General features: G+C 48.5%; 1 non-coding gene across 1 annotated transcript; it reads left to right on the forward strand.

Annotated features, from left to right (window-relative positions):
* The first annotated feature begins 6,300 nt into the window (after positions 1 to 6,300).
* LOC116894930 lies at positions 6,301 to 6,465 on the forward strand. Its single transcript, XR_004387129.1, has one exon. It is a non-coding gene; the product is annotated as a U1 spliceosomal RNA (small nuclear RNA).
* The last annotated feature ends 7,394 nt before the right edge of the window (positions 6,466 to 13,859 follow it).

Consider the following 13,859-nt stretch of genomic DNA (forward strand, 5'->3'; position numbering starts at 1 on the left):
CAGTCCTCACCAGGCATGGGAAATAAGAGGGTAGAACCCCCCCACACACACACACAAACCCACCACTCATTCTCCAGACCCATGGGCTTCAGGGAGAAAGGGGAGCCCTGGGCCCAGTCACAGAGCCTCCATCATCAGCTCCTCTGTGCTCCGCCCACAGGCTGCCACAGCATCAGTAACGTCCAAGAAGATGGAAACACCACTCTCTCTGCCCCACTCTACAGGGGAGGGAACTGAGGCCCAGAGAAGGTTAAAGGCTCAGAGAACCGATGGGCAGATCCGGGGCTAGAACCCTCACTGGGATAGCTCATGGCACTAGGTGCTGCTGCACACGGCACTCCTCGGCCTGGAGGCCAAGGCCTGGCCCCTGTGCCCGAGCTCTGAAAACACTATATCAATGCTGCTCTCACTTCCCAGGACTGGCCTCCACCAGGCCCTGGGACCTGCTCTTTGTATAACTCACATGAATGTATTAAAGTATAATTTTGGAGAAGCTGTAGCCTGCCAGCCTGCTTACTTCAGTAGCCCATACCCTCACACTTGAGTCTTGACCCTTTCTTCCCCCATCAGGGGCTTTTGATCCTTGTGAGGCATCTGCGGGGTGGGGGGGGGGAGGGAAGAATGAGGCTCTTGGCCTCTGTGCCCTACCCCAACTCTAAAAACTAAAATGCCTGTGGCTCCTTCCTACCTGTCTGCAGCGATGTGCCTGCTGCCTTTCTCTGTGCTCACACTCCCCATCTTAAAACCAGTGAAAGGCCCTGGTACCACTTTCCCATCTCGCCTTCCCTCACTCTCTGTGGCAGGTCCCCTTCCCACCCCACCCCACCCCACCCATCTCCTCAGCCCACCCTACCCTGCCTTAGCTGAGGTCTACCAAGGCCTCCTTGCAAGATCTCCGTACTTTTAGACCTTTGTCCCTGGACTGCAGGGCCCCTCACCTCACCTCAGCCTCCTTAACTCCATCCAGGAAGCTGTCTTCTCCTTCTCAAGCTACTTGTTTTCCAGCCTCTCCGTGTGCCACCCCCAAATGATGGATGTCTAATCTTCCCTCCTAACTGCTTCTATGGAGACATCCAAGCATCCCCTGTCCCACACTCCAGCCAGAGAGTTACCTGTCTCCTGGGGGCTAGAGACCCCAGGGAGGATTTAGTCTACAAGCAGGTCAACTTGAAAGAGGGTGGGGAAGAGAGGGAGGGAGGGAAGAAAGGAGGGAGGGAAGGAGGGAGGGAGGGAGGGTTGAGGAAGAGAGAGGAGCTGCCTCACTGAGGGCAGGCATGGGGAGGTTGTCAAGAGGGTCTCAGGGAGAGCAGCATCAGCTCAGCACATCAACACCTAGGCACTTGCCCTCTGCAGTCTGCTCAGCCTGCTTTTCCAGCAGCCCCCACTCCCACCCTGGCCTCCCAGCACCCTGGACACATCTCCACAGCTGAGTGGCCCCTGGGCCCTCCCCGGATGGACAGCCTTGCCTTCTAAAGATCCCTTCGAATAGTTTTTCTGCCTTCAGCCCCTCACCACAGTACTGATCCTCAGCTGTCTTTCTCCAGAGGAGAAACTGAACTTGGGTTTCACCAGGCAGAGCTAGGGATGGGGAAGTACACAGTAGGGGCTCAGTGAAGGCAGGGTTGGACCAGGCCATCGAATGGGCTGGGTCTGGGAGTCACTCATCCAACAGGACCCCAACAGGACCCTGACCTCCTTTCCTGGCAAATAGCAGAGTTATTCACCTGGCCTAGACCCCTCCCACCCCGCCCCCAGTGAGACAGAAATTCCTGTTTTCAGGGAAACACAATACAGCTGCCAACTAGGTCATCAGAGCACCCGGTTCTCTAAGCTTCCAGCCAGTTCCAGGGAGAGGGAGGCCCTCGAGTGCCCTGCCTGTCAGAGGCCACCTGGAGTGTCATCCTCAACTCTTCCAGTTCAGTAGGCTCTTGCGGTGCCCCACCCCCTTCAGCTGCCTTACTATCTCAGTCCTCCTGATCCAGGGGTCTGGGTCACTGCCCACTGCAAACAGCCCGGTCCTCCAGACAGCCTGCAGAACCTTGGGGGGTAGATACCTGCTGCCCCCAAGCCCCTTTCTGCTGTCACCCACTACGTATTGACCATAACTAAGGGCATCCAGCTAAGTCCACGCTGAGCAGTTGATGGGACCTTATTCCTACAGTGTTTGGAGGGATTTCTATTGTATCTCGAGATTCTAGAGCTGAGACCTAAACCCTGAATTCCCACTCTGAAGCCAGTGATTATTATTTTTTTATTGGTTTTTGCTGTGGCTGCCGTTTTGTTTTTATTATGTTTTATTTATTTGCATCTGTGCACGTGTGGGTGGAGGTCAGAGTATAGCTTGTGAGGATCAGTTCTCTCCTACCATTGTAAATATCGAGGCTTGAAATCAGGTTGTCAGGCTTGGCAGCAAATGCTTTTCTCCACTGAGCCATCTTGCTTGCTTCTGGTTCTTTGTTTTCTGACTCCTGTTTTGGGTGTCCTGTGGTCCAGGTTGGCCTCGAACAGATGACCTTCAGCTCCTGTCTCCTCCTGCCAAGTACTGGGATGACAGGCGTGTACTACGAGCCCAGCAGTGAGCAGCATGGCAGCCCTAGCATCTGACCCTAACAACCCCAAGCTCTCCCCTTCCCTCCTCTACCAGGAATACCCCACTCACCCGACTCACCCACAAACTCCTGCTACCCCTGTCTGAACGGACTACCTCTTCTGAGGAGATGGCCTGGATTGCTTTCTCCTGCTGCCTGTATCCCCATGGAACCCTCGCACCTAGCCCTGTGTGTATGTCTGGGCCACTATCAGAGTGAGAACCCTGCAGGGTGGGGGTTGGGGAGAATTCCTACCCAGAATCCTCTGTGTGTCTCTAGGGACTGTAGGCTCAGAAAAGATTTCCAGAATTAATGGCCCCTGCCCTCCAGGACTTAGGAACTCTTGGGCTCCTGACTAGTCTTCAGACAGACCCAGGGGATCCAGAAAGGGCGGAGGAGGGCAGGACATGAACTTTCCAGAGCACATAAGTGCTCTCTGGCTAACCTTGCTGTCCTGTCTCCCCTTGCCCTGTGGACTCTGTTATCTCTGTTCTTCCATTCTCTATACTACTCGTCCTCTCATCCTGTCTCCCCCCACCACTAGCACCTCCATCTCCCTGGAAACAGTTGTGCTGAGAACAGGAGGACTGGGGGCTGGAGGGGAGGTCTGGGCTGTTTATAGGAACTGGAGTGGCTCCATCCATCAGCTCTGTTTGGAGCTCAGATCAAACATAATAAACAGCCTGGCTCCTCCCCAGCTGTGCTCTCCCTGAACTCAGTCATCCCAATTTCAAGCTGGTTCTCAGGACCCAGCTCCCACCCCACACAGCTCCCACCTCCAACCTCCCATCAGAAGGCCTGCACAGAGAGAATCCTGTCTGTGAAATCAAACTCAGATCCGGGGCCACCCTTGCTGTGGAAGTGAGGGCAAACTGCCCTGTTGTGTCTCCACTTCTCCATCTGCATAATGGGCTCACTAATAAACAAGCTTATTTTCAATGCCCGAGTGCTTGAACACACTCGAGGTCCTGGGTGCTGGCTCTTGGGAAGCCTGGGGACAGTTAAACAAAGCCTGTGCTATGGGAGGAGAGGCTGCAGCACAAGCCAGGAAGCTGTCGTGGTGAGGGAGATTTTGTGTTCTGAGAGTTTGTTTGCCTCTAGGCACCGGTCTCACAGCTGGAGCGATGAGAGGCTTGGAAGGCCTCTGGGCTGCCTATGGGGACAGCAGGGTGTCAGTGTGAGGCAGAGAGGTCCAAGGTGGAGCCCCATCTGGCTGCAGGAGAGCCAAGCGCAGTGAGGTTTCATCCTTGTGCTCTCCGCTCTTTCAGCACCACTCAGCATTCTGGAATCTTCTCTCAGCAGGAGAGCTTCCAACTTGCCTGGCTCCACCCTTCCAAGTTGCGGACTCTGTTGTGTGTTCACCCCACCTTCCCTAAGACACCCTACAAAGTGAAGATTCAGGAAAACCTACAGACCAGCAGCAGCTGGTGCTTCCGATGAACCAGAGAACAAACGGAGAGTAAAGAAAAGTGTGGATCAAAGGAAAGGAGACAGCTGAACAGATCTCTGAAAGCAGCGATGGCTGCAGCCATGGGGACTCCTGAGTCTTCTTTTTAATTCATTCTCTCTCTCTCTCTCTCTCTCTCTCTCTCTCTCTCTCTCTCCTCTCCTCTCTCTCTCTCCCTCCCCCCTCCTCTCTCCTCCTTCCCTCCTTCTTCAGCCTCTCCCTCTTCTCCCCTCCCCTTCCCTCCCCCCTCCCCTCCTCCTTCCTTCTTCCTCCCTCCCCTCCCCTCCCTCCCCCCTCCTATACACATTAAGAACAATGACAAATTGTGCTGAACTATGACAGGAGAGTCAGGGAGACAGGGAGTGGGACCTAGGAGAGTTCCCTCTGAGGACCTGCTGGGGGCTGAGAGATAAGGAGGGGCTCTCTGGATGATACCCCTCAGATATAACTAAACACTTTCTGAGAGCAGAGACAGAGCCGTGGACCTGGGGCTGAGGCCGGCTCTGCACTGAAGGCAGTGGCTCTGAGATGCCCCCCCCTCACCTACCCCAGATTCTTTTGATTCCGTTCTGGAATCATGAAGGAAACCAGTGGTGGTGGGGAGAGGTTGAGGGGTGTAGGGAGGGACCCATGGGTGTGTTGTTGTGCTGAGGGCATGAGAAGCCCAATTCCAAAGGCCCGAGTTTTCAGAAATACTGCTATTCTTATTAGCTTGCCAGAGATGAATGGTTTCTGGTCTCTCCACATTGTTCATGTCAGCCCGTCCCACCAGCTTCCCCAACCATATTTCATCCTTCTGTCTGAGCTGCTGTAAGCTTTCCCTGGAATTCAGTCATTGCTGACCAAAAATAAACTGTGTGCAAAAACAAATATGTGTAAATTAGAGATTTTCACTCACTGGCTTTATCAAAACATAGGACTGTATAGTCTCTGTGCCTTAAAACACACTCAACCATATTTCAAAGAAATCCCCTCAAATAAACAGATGGACCTCTGTTTGTGTTTTGGAGTTCATGATATTCCAGTATTAACGTTCTTGATGTGTTTAGCCACTTATCATGGAGGGACATTGCTTTCATTTTTTACACTCTTTTGGAGAATTTCATACATGGATACGATGTCTACATGATGTCTCCCCTTTTTCCCTGCCTCCAGCTTCTCCCATCTTCCCCAGCTCGCCCACAAATTCATGATCTCTTCTGTGATTATTATTGTTATGTATGTGTATGGATTTACACACATACATACATAAATATAACCTACTAAGTGTGTTTATTGTTCATATGTGTTTTTATTTATGGCTGACCACTTAGGATCGAATAACCCATCAGGGGCCTCCTCCCTGGGGAAGGCTGATTCTCCCTCTCTTAGCAGCCATTAATTGATTGTAGCTCTTCATGTAGGAGTGGTATCTTAAAAGATTTCCTGCATGCACATTGGAATGTCAGCTGGTGCTGTTCTTGTGCAGGTCTTGTTTGTGTGACCATATTGTTAAAATGTTGTAGGTTGATGTCTGTATGCAGGTGAGGACTGGCACAAGTTAGGTCAAGGCCATGAATGGACAGTAAAAAAGTAAGGCAGGGACAAAGTTTTTTGTAAGGGGAGGGAGAAGGGAAAGTGGGAGAATCAAGATACAGATAGAGAAGGACGACCCAGATCCGGGTGGTCTTAAAAGGCCCTAGATATATTTCTTAAGGGATGGACGTCTGTAGGTCAATTTATCTTATCTAGGTGGCCGGTTTATTTCCTTATCAATTGGTTGTGAGTTTATTGTGTGGATGTATTGTGGATTGGGAATTTAACATATAAAGGTGATTGTTGGGTTACAGTTTGTTGAGTCTTGATTACACCGGGTTGTTGGGAGTTCTTACTTTAACTACCAGGGGGCGGTTACTGGGAGTGTGTGGGCAGGGATCCGCCATAGGCCAGCCCAGGCTGGACTTCTAGAGCCCTGATTTTACTGGGTAGTTGGAACCAGGGAGTTCTTAGCTAGCAGAGAGCCGAGGGGAGAGACACTAGTCAGAGATAAATTATGGTTAGTTCCAGATGGCCCTCCGGTGCCGGAATTAACTCTAGAGACCAGCGTGGCAAGGTGCCGCAATGGAATGGCTCTCGGATCACCTGGTCAGAGAGTACTTGGGGGCGACGTGGAGCCACCAAGATAAAGATACCAAGTAGTGCTATATGGCCCCATGGGTGCCAGCACTAGAGCGGGATAAAAGGTTACCTATTTTTTAATATTTACCACAACCAAATGTCATGGACATACTTACCTAGCAGGGGAGATGCCATGGTTGGGAAGGTGGTTTTCTCAGGGCAAGGCGTAGCCATTGTGTTTCAGATGTCCTGACTCCTGAAATTTCCCAAAATTCAGGAATCTTGACTTCATAATTTGTGGTAATAAGGAACTAGGTTCATGCTCTCCCCTGCTAATGAAGATGATTGACAGTGGTGATGGTGGTGGCGTAATGATGGTGGTGGTGATGATGATGGTGATGATGATGATGATGACGGTGATGAAGGTGTGATGGTGATGATGATGATGATGATGATGGTGATGAAGGTGTGATGGTGATGGTGGTGGTGATGATGATGGTGATGATGATGATGGTGGTGATGGTGGTGGTGGTGATGATGACCACGACAATGAAGATAATTCATGGGCACAGCTCCTACCATACATAGACTATTTTACAATCACTTTGGTCCTCTGGCTCGTGCAATCTTTCTGCCCCCTCTTCCTTAGTGTTCCCTAAGCCTTAGGTGTAGGGGTTGAGCTGTAGATGTTATCAATCAGGGTGGGCCAAAGCCCTCGGACTCTATGTCTCTGGAAGCTTTCACAGACATAGCCCAGTGCGTGCTTCTGAATTCAACCAAATTAACAAACAGAAATAGCCGTGGATACAGATAGACAGAAAATAGACATCAGATGGTAGCAAAAAATAAGTAATATATTCTAAATCCCTGTTGATTTAGAATTTTACAGAATGTTATGTACATGATTGCTTTGCCTGCACTCATGTCTGTGCACCACATGTGTGCTGGTGCCTAAGGAAGCCTGAGGAGTCAGATCCTCTGGAAAAGGAGTTCACGGTCAGTGGTGAGCCATCTCGGAGGTGCTGGGAACTGAACCCATGTCCTCTGGAAGAGCAGCCTGTGCTTAATCGAAGAGCCATCTCTCCAGCCCTGATTTAGAATTTTTCCATTAAGTTTATTTATTCACTTTACATCTTGATTGAAGCGCTCCCTCCCCTCTCAGTTTCCTCCCTTCACGTGTCCCCTTCCCACCCCTTCCCTTTCACCTCCCCTGGCACCTCAAGCCACTGCAGGACTAGGCACATCCTCTCCTACTGAGACCAGACAGGACAGTCCAGTTAGGCCCAAACTCAAGATCCACCTGCCACTGCCTCTTTAGTGTGGACTAAAGGCGTGCGCCACCACACCGGGCTCTTCTGGGATTTACATGTAAGTTTTTAATTTTAAGATGCATTACCGTGTATGTGTGTGGTATGTATGTCTGTATTATAGGTGCATGCATACTGTGGCACACACGTGGACTCCAGATGACAGCCATCAGTGTTTGGTTGGTTCTCTCCTTTCACTGAATGTTCTGGAGAGGGAACTCGGGTGGTCCGACCTGCATAGCAAGCCTCTTCCCCTCTGAGCTGCCTCACCGGCCCACATTTAAGTTTCTAAGTAGCCCGACATAGACCTCTACTTATGAGTCGTGCAGAGATCAAACTCGATTTGCTTTCAGGTGAATTTATTGAAATTCATATGTCACTCTGTCAAACATCTATGTTCTAATATGTATTTGGGATCTATCTGAATTCTGGTCTGTCTCACTGACCTGTTCCTATATCGGCTCCCTGATGTCTGTTTTACTTTAGTTTGATACCTGCAAGACAAGTCCTCTTGCTGGTGTTTTCTCCACCCGCTCTGGGATATCTGTGGGAATCTCTTTCCCCACAGAAGCCTGGTGGTCATGGCTCTTCCTGTACATCTCTCGTAAAAACTGCTTTGGGTGGAAATGTGCTGAGGTCCGACCTTTTGTCTGTCTTTCTTTTATTGTTGGTTTGCTGTTTGTTTTGAGGCAGAGTCTCTTGTATCCCAGGCTAGCCTTAAGCACTCTATATAGCTGAGGGTGATATTACAATCCCAGACTATATGGCCCCAACTTCCCACACTCTAGGATTCAGACATTGCTACCACACCTGGATCACACACGACTTAGAGTAAGTGCTCCCTTGTTCAATTTACTTCTTAGTATTTAACTATTCAATGTTGTAAATGAGTTTGCAAATATTTATGTTTACGAACATTATAAATGTCAAAAATCAGAAAACCATTGATTTTTATATTTACCTTATATTTGAGAATTTTGTCATTATTTTTTGATTTTATCATTATTTTTGTCATTTGTTTCTTTACTAGAAGCCCCTGGGCTTCCCTGGCCACAGCCATTTAGTTCCTGTCTGACCATCTGACACCTCTCCAGGTGACACTCAGTTCCAGTGGCTCCTCGCCTCTCCCTAGCACCACGATTTCCTTCTCTGATCCCTCTTCCCAAGGCCCTGGTCTCCCTGGTTAGTAGGAACAGGGACGGAGTCTACTCTCTAGGCCAAAGATTGAGTGCCGATGGTCTTGGGGTCAAACTTAGCCTTCAGTCTTGCTCGATTTGGCCCACACAAGCATTGATACAGTTTTGATTAGTTTACAATATTTAGAAGCTGGAGTAGTTGTTAGACATTGAAGTCTGGGCTTGTCTCTGTGGTGCGTGTGTGCGTGCCTGGACAAAGTAAGAACTAACGGCTGACGAGTGTCTTCCTCTGTCGTTCTCTACCAGCATCCTAGGGTTCTACTGCTAGACGCCATGACTATGGTGTTCTTATAAAGGAGAAGAAAATAGACACAGTTTCACTCCAGAGGTTTAGGCCATTGTCACCATAGCAGGAAGCATGGCGACATAAAGGCAAACGTGTCAGTGGACAGGCAGCTGAGAGTTCTGCATCTGGATAGGCAGGCAGCAGGAACAGCAGGCGAAACACTGGGTCTGACTTGAGCTTCTGAGACCTCAAAGCCAACCCCCTCAGTAACACACATCCCCTACAAGCCACACCTACTCCAACAAGGCCACACCTCCTAAGAGTGCCCCTGCCTGTGAGCCTATGGGGGCCATTTTCATTCAAACCTCCACAACCACGCTTATCCTTATTTTGGTTTGAATTATCTTTTGTTAAAGAATACAAAGAAAACAAGGACCTTTTGCTGTTGCTTTAATTTAATTTATTTATTAATATATTTAGTAGTGTGTGTGTGTGTGTGTGTGTGTGTGTGTGTGTGTGTGTGTGGTGCATCTGTATGGGGTGGACATGTATGACACTTATGGAGGTCAGAAGTCAACCTTGCAGAACTGTTTCTCTCCTCTCAACTTTTAGTGGGTTCCAGAGAGCAACATGTGCATGCAGCTCGTGCCTTCGCCCTCTGAGCGTCTCACCGGCCCTCCACCATGCTTTCTGAGACAGGGTCTCTCACTGAACCTGGAACTTGCTGACTCAGCCATGCTGGCTGCCCAGGGACCCCTGAGATCCTCCTGACTCTGTCTCCCCAGGACACGACAAGCACGCACTACCATACCTGGCTTTTTTGTTTTTTAATGTGGTCTGGAGACATAAACTTAGGTCTCCATGTTAGTTTAGCAAGCACTTTACTGTCATCTCCCAAGTTCTGATTTCTCTCAAGACGCCGTATAATGTGGATCATAGAGTAATGTGTGGCAGGAGCTATGGAATGGCACCTCCCATCTTGACTGTGACTTTCTCAAGGGCAGGGCAGTCTGTCTTCTCAAATCCCCAGCACATAATACAGAGCCTGGTTTTGCTGAGAGTACAGAAGGGCCCTTCCTTTCCTACCACACCATGCACATGTATTAAAAAAGTGTAAGCTCACCAGTCAATAAGCACTCAGAACCTGATTGTGCCCTGTCCCCTTGGCAGTAAGCAAAGCACACAGACAGACCATTTTCCAAATGAGAGTTTTGACTCATAAAAGAGACATAAGATTCTATAGGGAACCAGTTCTTCTGAATGCAGTTGTCAAAATGTTTTTTTTTTCCTTAAACCACACTGAGATTTCACAAGTTCTCATTAGCATATGACAAAACATGGCAGGTGTTCTGACTTGTGCTTTCCAGGCCCTGATGGATAAAGGATGTTTTCAGAGACCCATGGTAGCTCTGACACAGCTCAGAGAACTCTGACTTCTGCCTGTGGCACTATGGGATTGTGGCCCATGTCCAAACAGGGAGAACTGCTGCACATCAAGGAGAGGCTCATGTCGGGGGGAAGGCCTAGGCCTTGGTTTGGGGGTTGTTTCCTCAGCTGAGTTCTACCATGGACCTTGCAGGTCACAGTTGTTCCTTCAGAAGTGTGAACAACAGCAATGACACCCAGAGCCAGTCACAGGGAAGAACAAGCCTGTCACAATCATCCTCATTTCGGGTGGGACATGTTGGTCCGCCTGTCTGTAGGCCCCTTTGGTGCTACGTTCAAGAATTTCAAAAATGTGTTATCTGCTTTGACCCAGAAATTCCATCTCTAGGAATCGGTCCTAAGGAAATAAGAAACTAGTCCAAAAAAAAAAAAGTGTGAGAATGTTTATAACAGCCAATGAACATATCCAGGTTTTTTGGAGCCTGGTGTTTATATAATTTAGGAGGGTCCCTTTAACACAAAGAATGCAAAATAAGGGTATGGAACTGTTAGATCCCTCTCGGGCCTTTGGAACACCCTGGGCAATTGAGTGGGCTTTGATCGGTTTCCCATAGGTTCACTGTTTCAGTAGTCCCTGATGCCATGTAGAAATTAATATCTTCTAATGGTCAAACATTTAAAAAGAGAACATGCTATCAGTGGTAGTCAGTTTTAAAAGTAAACCAAGAGCCTTTAAAGAACCAACAGTTGTATTTTACCTACAAGGTTGACTAACAGCTCCACTGAAATTCCTGAATTCCCAATTGCACCTGAAATTGCACTGGAACTGCTGATGGCCGCGAACTTCCTAGATTGTTAAATAAAATAAATTATAATAAACTGTTAAAAAAAAATAAAAAAAGTAAGACAGAGCCTTAAAGAACCAACAGTTGGGAGTTGACATAGTGGACTACACTATGGCTGCCTGGATGGGAGAGAGATCAGCCAGCTGTGCAACATGGTATGAACATAGAGCCTATTCGTTGACTTGGGAAAATGACCAAAATACAAAGTCTTAGTCTCCTCATTGCTGGGACAGCCACCTGGCACAGCCACTTAAGGAAGAAAAGATTTGTTTCTGCTCACAAGGTGAAGGCACAATAATCTAGCCTCTTTGCCTTGAGGCTGTGTCTCAACACGTAAGCTCTCAGCTACTGCTTCAGCACCATGCCTGCCTGCCTGCCTGCCTGTCTGTCTGTCTGTCTGCCTGCCTGTCTGTCGGTCTGCCTGTCTGTCTGCCTGCCTGCCTGCACACCTGCCTGCCACTACCCTCCCTGAGGTGAGGTCATGGACTGTAATCCTCCAAACTGTAAGCCCTAAATTAAACACTTTTTTTTTTTTTATAAGTAGCTCCGGTCATGCTAGTTTATCACAGCAATAGAGCAGTAAACCAAATATGGTGTGACCAAAGATCCCAGTTTTTGGTCAAATCACTTATTAGTTATGAGTTATGGTTTGAATGTAAGTGTCCTCCACAGGCTCCTGTTTTCAATGCTGGGTCTCCAGTGGGCAGCACTGTTTTGAGAGTGTCCAACAGCTTTGGGAGGTAGGGATCTCCTGGAGGTTGCTGGAGGTTGGTCCTTGGGGATAAATTATCTAGGCCCATTTCTAGTTTATCTCCCCTTTCTGGGCCACTATGATGGGAGCAGTTTCCACCACACACTAACCACCATGAACTGATTCCAGGCCTTCCTTGCAATGATGGGCGGCCCCATGACCGAAATAAGTCCCTTCTGCTCATAAGCTGCTCTGTCAGGCCACAGTTTTACAAAAGGAACATAGATTGTGTCTTGGAGTCATGGCTGTGCAGAGCCTCAGAAGCAACTCCAAGGTCCAGCAGGACACAGCAGCCTCTGACCTGCTCATGCCATGCCCTCCAGCTCTAAGCAGGCCCTGGACAGAGAAGTCAAGCAGGAGTCAGCTTTCTGGAAGAGAGTCTTATCTGGGCCACTGGGGCCAGAACTAAGAGGACTCAGAGCTTGACCTGACTCCTCCCTGGGAAAGTCTACAGATGAAAGGCAGGCGGGAGCTTCCACTGGTGGCAACACGCACAGCAAAGGCTGCAGTGAGAGTGGCCTCCTCATCCTTAGACCTTGGCAGTTGGAGTGTTTCCTGTATGTGACCATACAAGGCACCAGCCCGACTAAAGGATCCCTGCCCTGTCAAAAAGGGATCTCTTACAGAGGGTTCCTCAGCAGGAGAGGGCAGGTACAAGTGTCAGTCAGGTGCTATGGGACACAAGCCAGGGACCAACTGTAACAGGTCCAAAAAGGGAAATGTTTGTCTCTTAAGAGCAGACCAGAGCTCTTAAGAGCGCCACCCAGAGGGGTCTTACTGCAGTTACCAGGGACCCCTACATCCTTATATCTCAGATGCCTGCCCAATCCTGAGACTGATGCAAAGTTGCAGAGCAGGTAAGAGAGGGGTTGGGGATTTAGCTCAGAGGTAGAGCGCTTGCCTAGGAAGCGCAAGGCCCTGGGTTCGGTCCCCAGCTCCGAAAAAAAGAACCAAAAAAAAAAAAAAAAGAGAGAGAGATGCAGCAGGGTGAGCCCTGTCCTCTCTGGATGCCTCAGTGATGGCCTGGCTGAGTGCCACAATGGGACAGAAACTCAGAAAGAGTGACAAATGCCACTTCATTTGTTCATCTTTGGAATGCTTACAGATGGTAAACTTTACTCTTAATACTACTTCAGTTCCTGTGTCTGTGGCCTGTCCTCCCAGGTGCTAGGGTCACAGATACACACCACCACACCCAGTGAATTGTTTACTCATGAGCGTTTAAGAGTTGTCTGTGTGTTTTTGGACCATAGTCCTTTGTTAAATAAGTCTCTTGTAACCATTTTCTCCCACAGATTTGGGAGAAATTTGGGCTGTCTTAGATTTTTTTTTTAACTCCTTTTAATTTTTTTTATGTTTAGTTTTAAAGCACGAGTGATCATCTCGATTAGACATACATTTTGTTCTTATGAGTCAGTTTTTTTGAAAGGTTATCACAAGTAGTTCAGTATTGCCTTAGGAATTTCAATAAACTTGAGTCATCAAACAAACTTCTGCCATGACTTTTGGAAGAATTTCAAGCTTGTGGAGGAAATGCAAGAATTATATACACCCCCCCCCAGCTCCCTCTGCATGGATTCTTAGTGGTTTTAACATTTTGTCACCAACTCTCTCCCTATGTATACATTTTTCCCTGACCCATTTGAAAGTGACACACATAATGGGAAGATATTCTTTTATATAGAGAAATTTAACATAGATGTAATGTGAGCTAAATGTGGTGGTTTGAATGAGAATAACCCCACAGCTCATGCTTGAATACTTGGTCTCCAGTCGATGGAAATGTTTGGGAAGAATGAGAAGGTGTGGCCTTGTTGGGGAGGTGTCTTGCCAGGGGTGTGCTTTATAGTTTTAAAGCCTCACACCAGGCCTAGTATCTCTCTCTTTCTGCCTCCTATGGATCCAGATATAAAGCTACTCCTCCAGCACCACGCCTGTCAGCTTCCAGACATGATGATCATAAACCAACCCTCTGAAACTGTGAGCAAGCCCAGTTAAGTCCTTTGTCTTAGAAGA

This window comes from Rattus rattus, chromosome 2, assembly GCF_011064425.1.
Source record: "Rattus rattus isolate New Zealand chromosome 2, Rrattus_CSIRO_v1, whole genome shotgun sequence".
Classification (NCBI taxonomy): Eukaryota; Metazoa; Chordata; class Mammalia; order Rodentia; family Muridae; genus Rattus; species Rattus rattus.